Source organism: Tamandua tetradactyla, chromosome 17 (genome assembly GCF_023851605.1).
Source record: "Tamandua tetradactyla isolate mTamTet1 chromosome 17, mTamTet1.pri, whole genome shotgun sequence".
Classification (NCBI taxonomy): domain Eukaryota; kingdom Metazoa; phylum Chordata; class Mammalia; order Pilosa; family Myrmecophagidae; genus Tamandua; species Tamandua tetradactyla.
In genome coordinates this window covers 16,420,400-16,437,192 of record NC_135343.1, presented here as the reverse complement: position 1 = coordinate 16,437,192, position 16,793 = coordinate 16,420,400, and the positions used below count along the sequence as shown (strand labels likewise).

Below are 16,793 nucleotides of genomic sequence, written 5' to 3'. Positions count from 1 at the left end.
ATTGGACTAATTAGATAAAAGGTTAGACTGAATTCACATAACTGAAGACACAATTGAAGAGAAATTAAGTATATGTTTACTGCATTAGATCACCTATGCTTTATAAATATTTGGTGAATATTAGAATTTTTCTGCTTTATCAAACCAACCATTAGTCCTTCCTGAAAACTTTAGCAGTCTGCAAAATTATTCACTAAAAAATAACAGGGCTTATAGGAAAAATAGGCTGGGTAAGACCATTCAAAACTTAACCAAAGCATAAATGAAAATAACAACAATCCTAATAAAAAATACTGGCACAGTTAATCCATACTGATATTTATATTTGGCCCCACAGTCAGTCAATTCTTAGCAGCTTTAAACCTTGGGGCTTATGCTTCTACCTTATAGATTCCTGAAGGCATATGATTCTAAAGAGACCACTTGCATTAAAATTAAAAGTATGAATGATCCAGAATATAGTCTTCTTTATTAAGTCATTGTTTTTTGTTTTGTTTTGTTTTGTTTTTTGCATGGGCAAGCACGGAGAATTGAACCCAGGTCTCAGGCATGGCAGGCATAAGTCAATGTTTTAATACAGGGGAAACGTCTCTGCAGCGTCTTCATCTGTTCTGACAGCTACCCCAGCTGGTTTATCACAGTGGAAGAACAGACGTTAAAAATGTTAAAATAAATTTAGATTGAAATGCTAGTGATCAATGAAAGGGAGGGGTAAGGGGTATGGTATGTATTAATTTTTTTCTGTTTTCTTTTTATTTCTTTTTCTGAATAGATGCAAATGTTCCAAGAAATGATCATGATGATGACTATGCAACTATGTGATTATATTGTGAACTACTGATTATATACGTAGAACAGAATGATCAAAAGCTAAGAATGTTGGTGTTTGGTGTTTTTTGGTATTTTAAAAAAAATTTAAAAATTAAAAAAAAAAAAAAGAATAGATGTTCATAAGGGCACTAAGTTAGCTACTATGTGTGCTAAAGGAGGGTACCTAGTAGATTTTTCAGCTTTTTCTTAAGGTGTTCCTTAAGTGCTAAGGTTTTCTTTTTCTTTTTTTAAACTTCTTATTGTAGTAACATATGCAATGCACATTTCCCTTTTAACCACATTCAAGAATATGATTCAGTAGTATTAATTTTGTTGACAATATTTCGCTACCATTACTGAATACATTATTTCTCCTTTTTCATCACCTCAAACAAAACTACTCACCCATTAGGCTATATCTTCCTCTTCTCACCTTGCTCCTGGTAAATCATTCACCCACTGATGAACACTTGGGTTGCTTCCACTTTTTACTATTGTGAATAGTGCTGCTACTAACACTGGTGTGCAAAATTTTGCCCTTAACTGCTTCTAAACATTAATTTAAATAATGATAAGATCATAAAAACCACACAATTTCCACAAGTTATATCTACTTCATTCCTATTTTAGTTTGTTAATACTGCTAGAAATGCAATATACCTGAAATGGGTTGGCTTTTATAAAGGGAATTATATTAAGTTACAAGTTTACAGTTCTTAGGTCATAAAAATGTCCAAACTAAGACAGCCAGAGAATAATACTTTGACTCAAGAAAGGTTGATGGCGTCTAGAACACCTCTGTCAGCTGGGAAGGCATGTGGCTGGCATCCGCTGGTCCTCTGGTTTCTAGTTCCAAACTGCTTCCCCAAGAGCATTTTCTCTCTGCATCGCCAAACTTATCTGTGTTGGCTGTAAAGCTTTTTCAAAAATTGTTCCCTCTAAAGGACTTCAGTAAGGAGATTAAGACCCACCTTGAATGGGAGGAGATACATCTCCATGGAAACCATCTAACCTAAAGGTCCCACCCACAATTAAGTGAGTCACATCTCCATGGAAACAAGTTAATAAAAAAAATCCAACCCAAACAATAGGTAATCCCACAAGTATGGATTAGGATTTTAAGAACAGGGCTTTTCTGGGGTACACAATAGTTTCAAACCAGCACAATTCCCTTATTTACCAACTAGTAAGATTTGCATAAGAGAAACTGTATGGTACTTAAATTATGTTCTCTTCTATAAAAAGAAAGAAAAGTGTGTTTATTAAACGCTAACGATGGTGAGGAAGAAAGGATGAAAGGAAAGTCCAAGCTCTTACCTGGCACCCAGGGCACCATCTGACCATTAGTCCATGTTTCCAATCAATTCTGTCTCCCACACACAGCTCATCAGACAAAGTCATGCTGGAATGACTTTATTTCTCTCTGCTTTATGCATCCTATAACTGTTACCTCAAAACCAAGGTTGTGATTTCTCTGAATACTGTCCCTCCTCTAAGCCTGGCAGATCTTCCATGTTCTATGACCTATTCATCCAATTCTACCTTCCTCTGACTTCTTACCTTGCAACTAACCCATTTAACTCTTTCTATGTAATGCCTTGAACTGCTAGGCAGTCATATATATGTGAGTGTGTTTGTGTGTGTGTGTGTGTGTATACACATACTCATGTATGTTATGAGTAGTTAGGCCTGAAGCTTGCTCCTTGAGTGGACTTTGTTGTTATATTCCTCTTTTTTTTGTAACCCCAAATGCCTAGCAGTGTTTATGCATGGTAAAAGCTCAATAAGTATTTGTTCTGATTTTCAAGTTGATCTTTGAAAGCTGTATAGAAAAATATATTTGTATAATGACTGCCTTATACTTGATGAACACACACCAAATGACATGAAAGAAGTTACGTGCCTTCTTAAACACCCAACAGTATCTGACAATAATTTGTGCACACAGGAAAGATTCAGGTTTGAGTTTATTATTTTCATAGCTACTTTTAGTAGCTGTTCTAAAGCAACTGTCTTAGTAAAAATATAACGTATGCTTAAACAGTAAAATAATTCAGTAAGATGGCAGGATATAAAATTATATACATAAATTATAGCCTTAAAATATACACATAATGACCAGTTCATGATTATAATGATACACTCTTTCTTTGTCCGCCAGCCCGCCGCGCGGCGCCCACCCCCGCAGCAGCCGACCCGCCCGCCCTCCTCTCCCCTCTTTCTTTGGCCGCCGGCCCGCCGCGCGGCGCCCACGCCCCGCAGCAGCCGACCCGCCCGCCCTCCTCTCCCTTCTTCCGCCTTCACTGGCTCCTCCGCCACCGGCCTCCACAGCCTTGCCACCCTCACCTTTCGTCCTCCGGAACAGCTACTGGGGGAGTGGTGACAATACAGAGCAGCTCCCAGAGCCACGACGGAGATCAAAGGGACGGCATACCCCATCCTGGAACGGCTGACTGTCTGGGAGAATCAGCTCCGGTGAGATCACCGAGGGGCGCGGGCTTTCCTGGGTGGGATGGCAAGTGGCCGGAGACCCTCCCTTCCTCCTTCCAAGGCCAACTGGCAGAACTGGACAGGCGGTCCCCTTGGGCCACGGCGGCTGGCGCCCCTACCACGCGAGGCCCCCCAGACCAACTGAGAGAGTTCGGTCGGAAATCCCCAGACTGCAGAGAACAGTGACCGGGGGGTCCCTTCCAAACACGTGACTCCCCAGTCCAGCTGGGAACAGTGCACTCTCCCGGGCTGTGACAGCTGGCGCCCTCCCACCATGCTTGGCGCCCCGGGCCGACTAGGTAATTCGGCCAGACGCTCTCCCGTGCTGCGGTGGCCGGCGACCCTCCCCACGTTTGGAACCCTGGGCCGTCTGGCACTCTTCCAAGACGCTTCGGCTGCCGAACCTCCCCTACGGCGAGAATTTTCCAGAGTTAAAGGACCCACAGCAACTTTCACTGGTGGAACCCGTAGACAAACGTGTGCCACGAGCGCCACCTACTGGGCAGGATAAGAAAAACAGAACACAGAGATTTCACAGAAAAATCTTTCAAACTGTGGGGTCCAACACCCAGGGAAATCTGACTAAATGCCCAGACGCCAGCAGAAGATAACGGATCACGCTCAGAAAACTGAAAATATGGCCCAGTCAAAGGAACAAACCAATAGTTCAAATGAGATACAGTAGCTGAAACAACTAATGCTGAATATACGAACAGAAATGGAAAACCTCTTCAAAAACGAAATCGATAAATTGAGGGAGGACATGAAGAAGACATGGGCTGATCAAAAAGAAGAAATAGAAAAACTGAAAAAACAAATCACAGAACTTATGGAAGTGAAGGATAAAGTAGAAAAGATGGAAAAAACAATGGATACCTACAATGATAGATTTAAAGAGACAGAAGATAGAATTAGTGATTTGGAGGATGGAACATCTGAATTCCAAAAGGAAACAGAAACTATCCGGAAAAGAATGGAAAAATTTGAACAGGGTATCAGGGAACTCAAGGACAATGTGAACCGCACAAATATACGTGTTGTGGGTGTCCCAGAAGGAGAAGAGAAGGGAAAAGGAGGAGAAAAACTAATGGAAGAAATTATCACTGAAAATTTCCCAACTCTTATGAAAGACCTAAAATTACAGATCCAATAAGTGCAGCGCACCCCAAAGAGATTAGACCCAAATAGGCGTTCTCCAAGACACTTACTAGTTAGAATGTCAGAGGTCAAAGAGAAAGAGAGGATCTTGAAAGCAGCGAGAGAGAAGCAATCCATCACATACAAGGGAAACCCAATAAGACTATGTGTAGATTTCTCAGCAGAAACCATGGAAGCTAGAAGACAGTGGGATGATATATTTAAATTACTAAAAAAGAAAAACTGCCAACCAAGACTCCTATATCCAGCAAAATTGTCCTTCAAAAATGAGGGAGAAATTAAAACATTCTCAGACAAAAAGTCACTGAGAGAATTTGTGACCAAGAGACCAGCTCTGCAAGAAATACTAAAGGGAGCACTAGAGTCAGATACAAAAAGACAGAAGAGAGAGGCATGGAGAAGAGTGTAGAAAGAAGGAAAGTCAGATATGATATATATAATACAAAAGGCAAAATGGTAGAGGAAAATATTATCCAAACAGTAATAACACTAAATGTTAATGGACTGAATTCCCCAATCAAAAGACATAGACTGGCAGAATGGATTAAAAAACAGGATCCTTCTATATGCTGTCTACAGGAAACACATCTTAGACCCAAAGATAAATATAGGTTGAAAGTGAAAGGTTGGGAAAAGATATTTCATGCAAATAACAACCAGGAAAGAGCAGGAGTGGCTATACTAATATCCAACAAATTAGACTTCAAATGTAAAACAGTTAAAAGAGAAAAAGAAGGACACTATATACTAATAAAAGGAACAATTAAACAAGAAGACATAACAATCATAAATATTTATGCACCGAACCAGAATGCCCCAAAATACGTGAGGAATACACTGCAAACACTGAAAAGGGAAATAGACACATATACCATAATAGTTGGAGATTTCAATTCACCACTCTCATCAATGGACAGAACATCTAGACAGAGGATCAATAAAGAAATAGAGAATCTGAATATTACTATAAATGAGCTTGACTTAACAGACATTTGTAGGACATTACATCCCACAACAGCAGGATACACCTTTTTTTCAAGTGCTCATGGATCATTCTCAAAGATAGACCATATGCTGGGTCACAAAGCAAGTCTTAACAAATTTAAAAAGATTGAAATCATACACAACACTTTCTCGGATCATAAAGGAATGAAGTTGGAAATCAATAATAGGCGGAGTGCCAGAAAATTCACAAATACATGCAGGCTCAACAACACACTCTTTTTTTTTTTTTTTTTTTATTAATTTAAAAACTTAACTAACACAACAATAGAAATCAATCCATTCTACATATGCAATCAGTAATTCTTAATATCATCACATAGGTGTATGGTCATCATTTCTCAGTACATATGCATCGATTTAGAGAAAGAAATAGCACTACAACAGAAAAAGAAATAAAGTGATAACGCAGAGAGAAAACACACATAAAAAAAAAAGTACAAAAATATATAAGAGAAAAAAAAAACAAAACAAACAAAAAAAAACTATAGATCAGATGCAGCTTCATTCAGCGTTCCAAGATAATTACATTACAATTAGGCAGTATTGTGCTGACCATTTTTTTTTTTTTTAGACGTCATACCATTCTACATATGCAATCAGTAATTCTTAACATCATCACATAGATGCATGATCATCGTTTCTTAGTACAGTTGCATCGGTTTAGAAGAACTAGCATTATAACAGAAAAAGATATAGAATGTTAATATAGAGAAAAAGCTAAAAGTAATAATAATAAGAACAAAACAAACAAAACAAAACAAAACAAAAACCTATAGCTCGGATGCAGCTTCGTTCAGTATTTTAACATGATTACTTTACAATTAGGTATTATTGTACTGTCCATTTTTGAGTTTTTGTATCTAGTCCTATTGCACCGTCTGTATTCCATCAGCTCCGATTACCCATTATCTTACCCTGTTTCTAACTCCTGCTGAACCCTGTTACCAATGACATATTCCAAGTTTATTCTCGAGTGTCGATTCACATCATTGGGACCATACAATATTTGTCTTTTAGCTTTTGGCAAGACTCACTCAGCATAATGTTTTCTAGGTCCATCCATGCTATTACATGCTTCATAAGTTTATCCTGTCTTAACGCTGCATAATATTCCATCGTACGTATATACCACAGTTTGTTTAGCCACTCGTCTGTTGATGGACATTTTGGCTGTTTCCATCTCTTTGCAATTGTAAATAACGCTGCTATAAACATTGGTGTGCAAATGTCTGTTTGTGTCTTTGCCCTTAAGTCCTTTGAGTAGATACCTAGCAATGGTATTGCTGGGTCGTATGGCAATTCTATATTCAGCTTTTTGAGGAACCGCCAAACTGCCTTCCACAGTGGTTGCACCATTTGACATTCCCACCAACAGTGGATAAGTGTGCCTCTTTCTCCGCATCCTCTCCAGCACTTGTCATTTTCTGTTTTGTTGATAATGGCCATTCTGGTGGGTGTGAGATGGTATCTCATTGTGGTTTTGATTTGCATTTCTCTAATGGCCAGGGACATTGAGCATCTCTTCATGTGCCTCTTGGCCATCCGTATTTCCTCTTCTGGTAGGTGTCTGTTCAAGTCTTTTTCCATTTTGTAATTGGGTTGGCTGTCTTTTTGTTGTTGAGTTGAACAATCTCTTTATAAATTCTGGATACTAGACCTTTATCTGATATGTCGTTTCCAAATATTGATTCCCATTGTGTAGGCTGTCTTTCTACTTTCTTGATGAAGTTCTTTGATGCACAAAAGTGTTTAATTTTGAGGAGCTCCCATTTATTTATTTCCTTCTTCAGTGCTCTTGCTTTAGGTGTAAGGTCCATAAAACCGCCTCCAATTGTAAGATTCATAAGATATCTCCCAACATTTTCCTCTAACTGCTTTATGGTCTTAGACCTAACGTTTAGATCTTTGATCCATTTTGAGTTAACTTTTGTATAGGGTGTGAGATATGGGTCTTCTTTCATTCTTTTGCATATGGATATCCAGTTCTCTAGGCACCATTTATTGAAGAGACTGTTCTGTCCCAGGTGAGTTGGCTTGACTCCCTTATCAAAGATCAAATGACCATAGATGAGAGGGTCTATATCTGAGCACTCTATTCGATTCCATTGGTCGATATATCTATCTTTATGCCAATACCATGCTGTTTTGACCACTGTGGCTTCATAATATGCCTTAAAGTCTGGCAGCGCAAGACCTCCAGCTTCGGTTTTTTTCCTCAAGATGTTTTTAGCAATTCGGGGCACCCTGCCCTTCCAGATAAATTTGCTTATTGGTTTTTCTATTTCTGAAAAATAAGTTGTTGGGATTTTGATTGGTATTGCATTGAATCTGTAAATCAATTTAGGTAGGATTGACATCTTAACTATATTTAGTCTTCCAATCCATGAACACGGTATGCCCTTCCATCTGTTTAGGTCTTCTGTGATTTCTTTTAGCAGTTTTTTGTAGTTTTCTTTGTATAGGTCTTTTGTCTCTTTAGTTAAATTTATTCCTAGGTATTTTATTCTTTTAGTTGCAATTGTAAATGGGATTCGTTTCTTGATTTCCCCCTCTGCTTGTTCATTGCTAGTGTATAGAAATGCTACAGATTTTTGAATGTTGATCTTGTAACCTGCTACTTTGCTGTACTCATTTATTAGCTCTAGTAGTTTTGTTGTGGATTTTTCCGGGTTTTCGACGTATAGTATCATATTGTCTGCAAACAGTGATAGTTTTACTTCTTCCTTTCCAATTTTGATGCCTTGTATTTCTTTTTCTTGTCTAATTGCTCTGGCTAGAACCTCCAACACAATGTTGAATAATAGTGGTGATAGTGGACATCCTTGTCTTGTTCCTGATCTTAGGGGGAACGTTTTCAATTTTTCCCAATTAAGGATGATATTAGCTGTGGGTTTTTCATATATTCCCTCTATCATTTTAAGGAAGTTCCCTTGTATTCCTATCCTTTGAAGTGTTTTCAACAGGAAAGGATGTTGAATCTTGTCAAATGCCTTCTCTGCATCAATTGAGATGATCATGTGATTTTTCTGCTTTGATTTGTTGATGTGGTGTATTACATTAATTGATTTTCTTATGTTGAACCATCCTTGCATACCTGGGATGAATCCTACTTGGTCATGATGAATAATTCTTTTAATGTGTTGTTGGATACGATTTGCTAGAATTTTATTGAGGATTTTTGCATCAATATTCATTAGAGAGATCGGCCTGTAGTTTTCTTTTCTTGTAATATCTTTGCCTGGTTTTGGTATGAGGGTAATGTTGGCTTCATAGAATGAGTTAGGTAGTTTTCCCTCCACTTCGATTTTTTTGAAGAGTTTGAGGAGAGTTGGTACTAATTCTTTCTGGAATGTTTGATAGAATTCACATGTGAAGCCGTCTGGTCCTGGACTTTTCTTTTTAGGAAGCTTTTGAATGACTGCTTCGATTTCTTTACTTGTGATTGGTTTGTTGAGATCATCTATCTCTTCTTGAGTCAGAGTTGGTTGTTCATGTCTTTCCAGGAACCCGTCCATTTCCTCTAAATTGTTGTATTTATTAGCGTAAAGTTGTTCATAGTATCCTGTTATTACCTCCTTTATTTCTGTGAGGTCAGTAGTTATGTCTCCTCTTCCATTTCTGATCTTATTTATTTGCATCCTCTCTCTTCTTCTTTTTGTCAATCTTGCTAAGGGCCCATCAATCTTATTGATTTTCTCATAGAACCAACTTCTGGCCTTATTGATTTTCTCTATTGTTTTCATGTTTTCAATTTCATTTATTTGTGCTCTAATCTTTGTTATTTCTTTCCTTTTGCTTGCTTTGGGGTTAGCTTGCTGTTCTTTCTCCAGTTCTTCCAAATGGATAGTTAATTCCTGAATTTTTGCCTTTTCTTCTTTTCTGATATAGGCATTTAGAGCAATAAATTTCCCTCTTAGCACTGCCTTTGCTGCGTCCCATAAGTTTTGATATGTTGTGTTTTCATTTTCATTCGCCTCGAGGTATTTGCTAATTTCTCTAGCAATTTCTTCTTTGACCCACTCGTTGTTTAGGAGTGTGTTGTTGAGCCTCCACGTATTTGTGAATTTTCTGGCACTCTGCCTATTATTGATTTCCAACATCATTCCTTTATGGTCCGAGAAATCTTTTTAAATTTGTTAAGACTTGCTTTGTGACCCAGCATATGGTCTATTTTTGAGAATGATCCATGAGCACTTGAGAAAAAGGTGTATCCTGCTGTTGTGGGATGTAATGTCCTATAAATGTCTATTAAGTCTAGTTCATTTATAGTAATATTCAGATTCTCTATTTCTTTGTTGATCTTCTGTCTAGATGTTCTGTCCCTTGATGAGAGTGGTGAGTTGAAGTCTCCAACTATTATAGTATATGAGTCTATTTCCCTTTTCAGTGTTTGCAGTGTATTCCTCACGTATTTTGGGGCATTCTGGTTCGGTGCGTAAATATGATTGTTATGTCTTCTTGTTTAATTGTTCCTTTTATTAGTATATAGTGTCCTTCTTTGTCTCTTTTAACTGCTTTACATTTGAAGTCTAATTTGTTGGATATTAGTATAGCCACTCCTGCTCTTTTCTGGTTGTTATTTGCATGAAATATCTTTTCCCAACCTTTCACTTTCAACCTATGTTTATCTTTGGGTCTAAGATGTGTTTCCTGTAGACAGCATATAGAAGGATCCTGTTTTTTAATCCATTCTGCCAATCTATGTCTTTTGATTGGGGAATTCAGTCCATTGACATTTAGTGTTATTACTGTTTGGATAATATTTTCCTCTAACATTTTGCCTTTTGTATTATATATATCATATCTGATTTTCCTTCTTTCTACACTCTTTTCCATATCTCTCTCTTCTGTCTTTTTGTATCTGACTCTAATGCTCCCTTTAGTATTTCTTGCAGAGCTGGTCTCTTGGTCACAAATTCTTTCAGTGACTTTTTGTCTGAGAATGCTTTAATTTCTCCCTCATTTTTGAAGGATAATTTTGCTGGATATAGGAGTCTTGGTTGGCAGTTTTTCTCTTTTAGTATTTTAAATATATCATCCCACTGTCTTCTAGCTTCCATGGTTTCTGCTGAGAAATCTACACATAGTCTTATTGGGTTTCCCTTGTATGTGATGGATTGCTTCTCTCTCGCTGCTTTCAAGATCCTCTCTTTCTCTTTGACCTCTGACATTCTAACTAGTAAGTGTCTTGGAGAACGCCTATTTGGGTCTAATCTCTTTGGGGTGCGCTGCACTTCTTGGATCTGTAATTTTAGGTCTTTCGTAAGAGTTGGGAAATTTTCAGTGAAAATTTCTTCCATTAGTTTTTCTCCTCCTTTTCCCTTCTCTTCTCCTTCTGGGACACCCACAACACGTATATTTGTGCGGTTCATATTGTCCTTGAGTTCCCTGATACCCTGTTCAAATTTCTCCATTCTTTTCCCTATAGTTTCTGTTTCTTTTTGGAATTCAGATGTTCCATCCTCCAAATCACTAATTCTATCTTCTGTCTCTTTAAATCTATCATTGTAACTATCCATTATTTTTTCTATGTTTGCTACTTTATCCTTCACTTCCATAAGTTCTGCGATTTGTTTTTTCAGTTTTTCTATTTCTTCTTTATGTTCAGCCCATGTCCTCTTCATGTCCTCCCTCAATTTATCGATTTCATTTTTGAAGAGGTTTTCCATTTCTGTTCGTATATTCAGGATTAGTTGTCTCAGCTCTTGTGTCTCATTTGAGCTATTGGTTTGTTCCTTTGACTGGGCCATATTCTCAATCTTTTGAGCATGGACAGTTATCTTCTGCTGCTGGCATCTGGGCATTTATTCAGATTTCTCTGGGTGTTGGACTCAGCAAGGTTGTAAGATTTTTCTGTGAAATCTCTGGGATCTGTTTTTCTTATCTTGCCCAGTACGTGGCGCACGTGGCACACGTTTGTCTCAAGTGTTTGGAATGGGTCTCCCCCAGTCACCGATCTCTGTGGCCTGGGGCTTTCGGATCCAAATCTCTCCGTTGGTTCAGGGGCCGCGCGTGGTGGGGGCGTCAGCTGCCGCAGCTTGAGGGGACCCTGTGGCTGGTTGCGGGCCGCAGCGGGCCTGGGGGATTCCCCACCGGACCAGGAAGCCTCCCGTGGGGGGGGGGCTTCCGCGGCTTGGATAGCCCTCCTATCTGAGACTCGTATCCGCGGACTCGAAGCAGAGACTCGAAGCCGCCCGCAAAAGAGGGGTGCCACCTGCCTCGGCTTGGGAAACTTGCTTCTCCAATACTCTCAGCCGGCCTGGAAAGGGGGGAGGGAGTAGCTCGGACCACCGCAGCTGCCGCTGATCGGGAGATCGCACGCTGCTCGGGGGTCTCACTGCAGCCGAGTCTCGCAGTCAGTCTAGCCAGCCCAGACTTTGGATAGCCCTCTGATCCGGGACTCGTAGCCGCGGACTTAAAGCCGAGACTCGAAGCCGCCCGCAAAAGAAGGGCGCCGCCTGCCTTGGCTTGGGGAACTTACTTCTCCGATACTCTCAGCCGGCCCGGGAAGGAGGGAGGGATTAGCTCGGACCGCCGCAGCTGCGGCCGCTCGGGGGTCTCGCCGCAGCCACGTCTCGCAATCAGACTTGCCAGCCCAGACTTTGGATAGCCCTCTGATCCGAGACTTGTAGTCGCGGACTTGAAGCCGCCTGCAAAAGTGTGGCGCCGGCCACCTTGGCTGGGAAGCTTGTCTCTCCGAGTCTCTCAGCCAGCCCCGGAAGGAGGGAGGGATTAGCTCGGACCGGCGCCGCTGCGGCCGCTCGGGGGTCTCGCCGCAGCCAAGTCTCGCAAACAGTCTTGCCAGCCCAGACTTTGGATAGCCCTCTGATTTGAGACTTGTAGTCGCGGACTCGAAGCCGCCCGCAAAAGTGTGGCGCCGGCCACCTTGGCTGGGAAGCTTGTCTCTCCGAGTCTCTCAGCCAGCCCGCAGCTGAGTTTCGCAGTCAGACTAGCCAGCCCAGACTTGGTTACGCTGTGTGTCCATTCCCTGCTGTAGCCCCGGGAGTTGTTTTGTACTGTTTCTGTTCACCTATTAGTTGATTTGGAGTCGGAGGAACTAAGACGCATGTATCTTACTAAGACGCCATCTTGGAACTCTATCAACAACACACTCTTAAACAACAACTGGGTCAAAGAAGAAATTGCAAGAGAAATTAGTAAATACCTAGAGGCGAATGAAAATGAAGACACAACATATCAAAACTTATGGGACACAGCAAAGGCAGTGCTAAGAGGGAAATTTATTGCCCTAAATGCCTTTATCAGAAAAGAAGAAAACGCAAAAATGCAGGAATTAACTGTCCACTTGGAAGAACTGGAGAAAGAACAGCAAACTAATCCCAAAGCAAGCAAAAGGAAAGAAATAACAAAGATTAGAGCAGAAATAAATGAAATTGAAAACATGAAAACAATAGAGAAAATCAATAAGACCAGAAGTTGGTTCTATGAGAAAATCAATAAGATTGATGTGCCCTTAGCAAGATTGACAAAAAGAAGAAGAGAGAGGATGCAAATAAATAAGATCAGAAATGGACGAGGAGACATAACTACTGACCTCACAGAAATAAAGGAGGTAATAACAGGATATTATGAACAACTTTACGCTAATAAATACAACAATTTAGATGAAATGGACGGGTTCCTGGAAAGACACGAACAACCAACTTTGACTCAAGAAGAAATAGATGACCTCAACAAACCAATCACAAGTAAAGAGATTGAATTAGTCATTCAGAAGCTCCCTAAAAAGAAAAGTCCAGGACCAGACAGCTTCACATGTGAATTCTATCAAACATTCCAGAAAGAATTAGTACCAACTCTCCTCAAACTCTTCAACATAATCGAAGTGGAGGGAAAACTACCTAATTCATTCTATGAAGCCAACATCACCCTCATACCAAAACCAGGCAAAGATATTACAAAAAAAGAAAACTACAGACCAATCTCTCTAATGAATACAGATGCAAAAATCCTCAATAAAATTCTAGCAAATCGTATCCAACAACACATTAAAAGAATTATACATCATGACTAAGTAGGATTCATCCCAGGTATGCAAGGATGTTCAACATAAGAAAATCAATTAATGTAATACACCACATCAACAAATCAAAGCAGAAAAATCACATGATCATCTCAATTGATGCAGAGAAGGCATTTGACAAGATTCAACATCCTTTCCTGTTGAAAACACTTCAAAAGATAGGAATACAAGGGAACTTCCTTAAAATGATAGAGGGAATATATGAAAAACCCACAGTTAATATCATCCTCAATGGGGAAAAATTGAAAACTTTCCCCCTAAGATCAGGAACAAGACAAGGATGTCCACTATCACCACTATTATTCAACATTTTGTTGGAAGTTCTAGCCAGAGCAATTAGACAAGAAAAAGAAATACAAGGCATCAAAATTGGAGAGGAAGAAGTAAAACTATCACTGTTTGCAGACGATATGATACTATACGTAGAAAACCCAGAAAAATCCACAACAAAATTACTAGAGCTAATAAATGAGTACAGCAAAGTAGCAGGCTACAAGATCAACATTCAAAAATCTGTAGCTTTTCTATACACTAGTAATGAACAAGCTGAGGGGGAAATCAAGAAACGAATCCCATTTACAATTGCAACTAAAAGAATAAAATACCTAGGAATAAATTTAACCAAAGAGACAAAAAACCTATATAAAGAAAACTACAAAAAACTGCTAAAAGAAATCACAGAAGACCTAAATAGATGGAAGGGCATACCGTGTTCATGGATTAGAAGACAAAATATAATTAAGATGTCAATCCTACCTAAACTGATCTACAGATTCAATGCAATACCAATCAAAATCCCAACAACTTATTTTTCAGAATTAGAAAAACCAATAAGCAAATTTATCTGGAAGGGCAGGTTGCCTGAATTGCTAAAAACATCTTGAGGAAAAAAAACGAAGCTGGAGGTCTCGCACTGCCTGACTTTAAGGCATATTATGAAGCCACAGTGGTCAAAACAGCATGGTATTGGCATAAAGATAGATATATCGACCAATGGAATCGAATAGAGTGCTCAGATATAGACCCTCTCATCTATGGACATTTGATCTTTGATAAGGCAGTCAAGCCAACTCACCTGGGACAGAACAGTCTCTTCAATAAATGGTGCCTAGAGAACTGGATATCCATATGTAAAAGAATGAAAGAAGACCCGTATCTCACACCCTATACAAAAGTTAACTCAAAATGGATCAAAGATCTAAACATTAGGTCTAACACCATAAAACAGTTAGAGGAAAATGTAGGGAGATATCTTATGAATCTTACAACTGGAGGCGGTTTTATGGACCTTAAACCTAAAGCAAGAGCACTGAAGAAAGAAATAAATAAATGGGAGCTCCTCAAAATTAAACACTTTTGTGCATCGAAGAACTTCATCAAGAAAGTAGAAAGACAGCCTACACAATGGGAGACAATATTTGGAAATGACATATCAGATAAAGGTCTAGTATCCAGAATTTATAAAGAGATTGTTCAACTCAACAACAAAAAGACAGCCAACCCAATTACAAAATGGGAAAAAGACTTGAACAGACACCTCTCAGAAGAGGAAATACGATGGCCAAGAGGCACATGAAGAGATGCTCAATGTCCCTGGCCATTAGAGAAATGCAAATCAAAACCACAATGAGATATCATCTCACACCCACCAGAATGGCCATTATCAACAAAACAGAAAATGACAAGTGCTGGAGAGGATGCGGAGAAAGAGGCACACTTATCCACTGTTGGTGGGAATGTCAAATGGTGCAACCACTGTGGAAGGCAGTTTGGCGGTTCCTCAAAAAGCTGAATATAGAATTGCCATACGACCCAGCAATACCATTGCTAGGTATCTACTCAAAGGACTTAAGGGCAAAGACACAAACGGACATTTGCACACCAATGTTTGTGGCAGCGTTATTTGCAATTGCAAAGAGATGGAAACAGCCAAAATGTCCATCAATAGAAGAATGGCTAAACAAACTGTGGTATATACGTACGATGGAATATTATGCAGCTTTAAGACAAGATAAACTTATGAAACATGTAATAACATGGATGGACCTAGAGAACATTATGCTGAGTGAGTCCAGCCAAAAACTAAAAGACAAATACTATATGGTCCCACTGATGTGAACGGACATTCGAGAATAAACTTGAAATATGTCATTGGTAACAGAGTCCAGCAGGAGTTAGAAACAGAGTAAGACAATGGGTAATTGAAGCTGAAGGGATACAGACTGTGCAACAGGACTAGATACAAAAACTCAAAAATGGACAGCACAATAATACCTAATTGTAAATTAATCATGTTAAAACACTGAATGAAGCTGCATCTGAGCTATAGGGTTTTTTTTTGTTGTTGTTGTTGTTGTTTGTTTGTTTTTTTTACTATTATTACTACTTTTATTTCTTTTCTCTATATTAACATTTTATATCTTTTTCTGTTGTGTTGCTAGTTCCTCTAAACCGATGCAAATGTACTAAGAAACGATGATCATGCATCTATGTGATGATGTTAAGAATTACTGAGTGCATATGTAGAATGGTAAGATTTCTAAATGTTGTGTTAATTTCTTTTTTTTTCTGTCCGTTAATAAAAAAAAAAAGATTATAATGATAGAGGAACATCCTTTATGAAAGCAACCAAAAAAAAAAAAATACTAACGGATACACTCTATGAAAGATACACAAAATCTACATTAGAAAAATTTGGAACATCTCTGAAAAACTCATGTAGGTGAACAAATGGAAAGACATCTTGTTTTTAGATATAATAACTCAATTTATAAGGTGTCTGTTCTAAGTTAATTTATAAATTTAATGCATTCTCAATACAATACCAATAAGTTTTAATAAAACTAGACAGGTGATAATAAATTTCATACAGAAAAATAACAAGCAATAGCCAGGAAAACACTGTAAAAGAAAAGCTATGAAGTGAGACTAGTCATACCGGTAGTAAACATACCAGGAAGAGGAAAATGCCAGCAACTGCATAAAAAATTATAAATGATACTAAAAAATTTCCATAACTAAAGCATTGTGGTGCTGGCACATGAATATAGACAGACCAATGGAATAGAATGAAAGCTCCAGAAATAGACCCATATACGGAAATTTAGTATATATTACAGATAATAAGTCAAATCATTGGAACAAAGATGGACTTCTTAGTCAGTGGTGCGCGAATAAATGGAGAGCCCTTTGAAAAAAGATAAAATTAGACACATATCTTAATATTCACAAGAATAAACTCTAAATGTAAAAAATGAAACTATGTAATACTTTAAGAAAAAATAGG

General features: G+C 38.8%; 1 protein-coding gene across 3 annotated transcripts in view; it reads right to left on the bottom strand.

Annotated features, from left to right (window-relative positions):
• Window positions 1-16,793, bottom strand: part of CAMKMT (calmodulin-lysine N-methyltransferase) — a 542,173-nt gene that overhangs the window by 314,696 nt on the left and 210,684 nt on the right. The window lies entirely within an intron of this gene.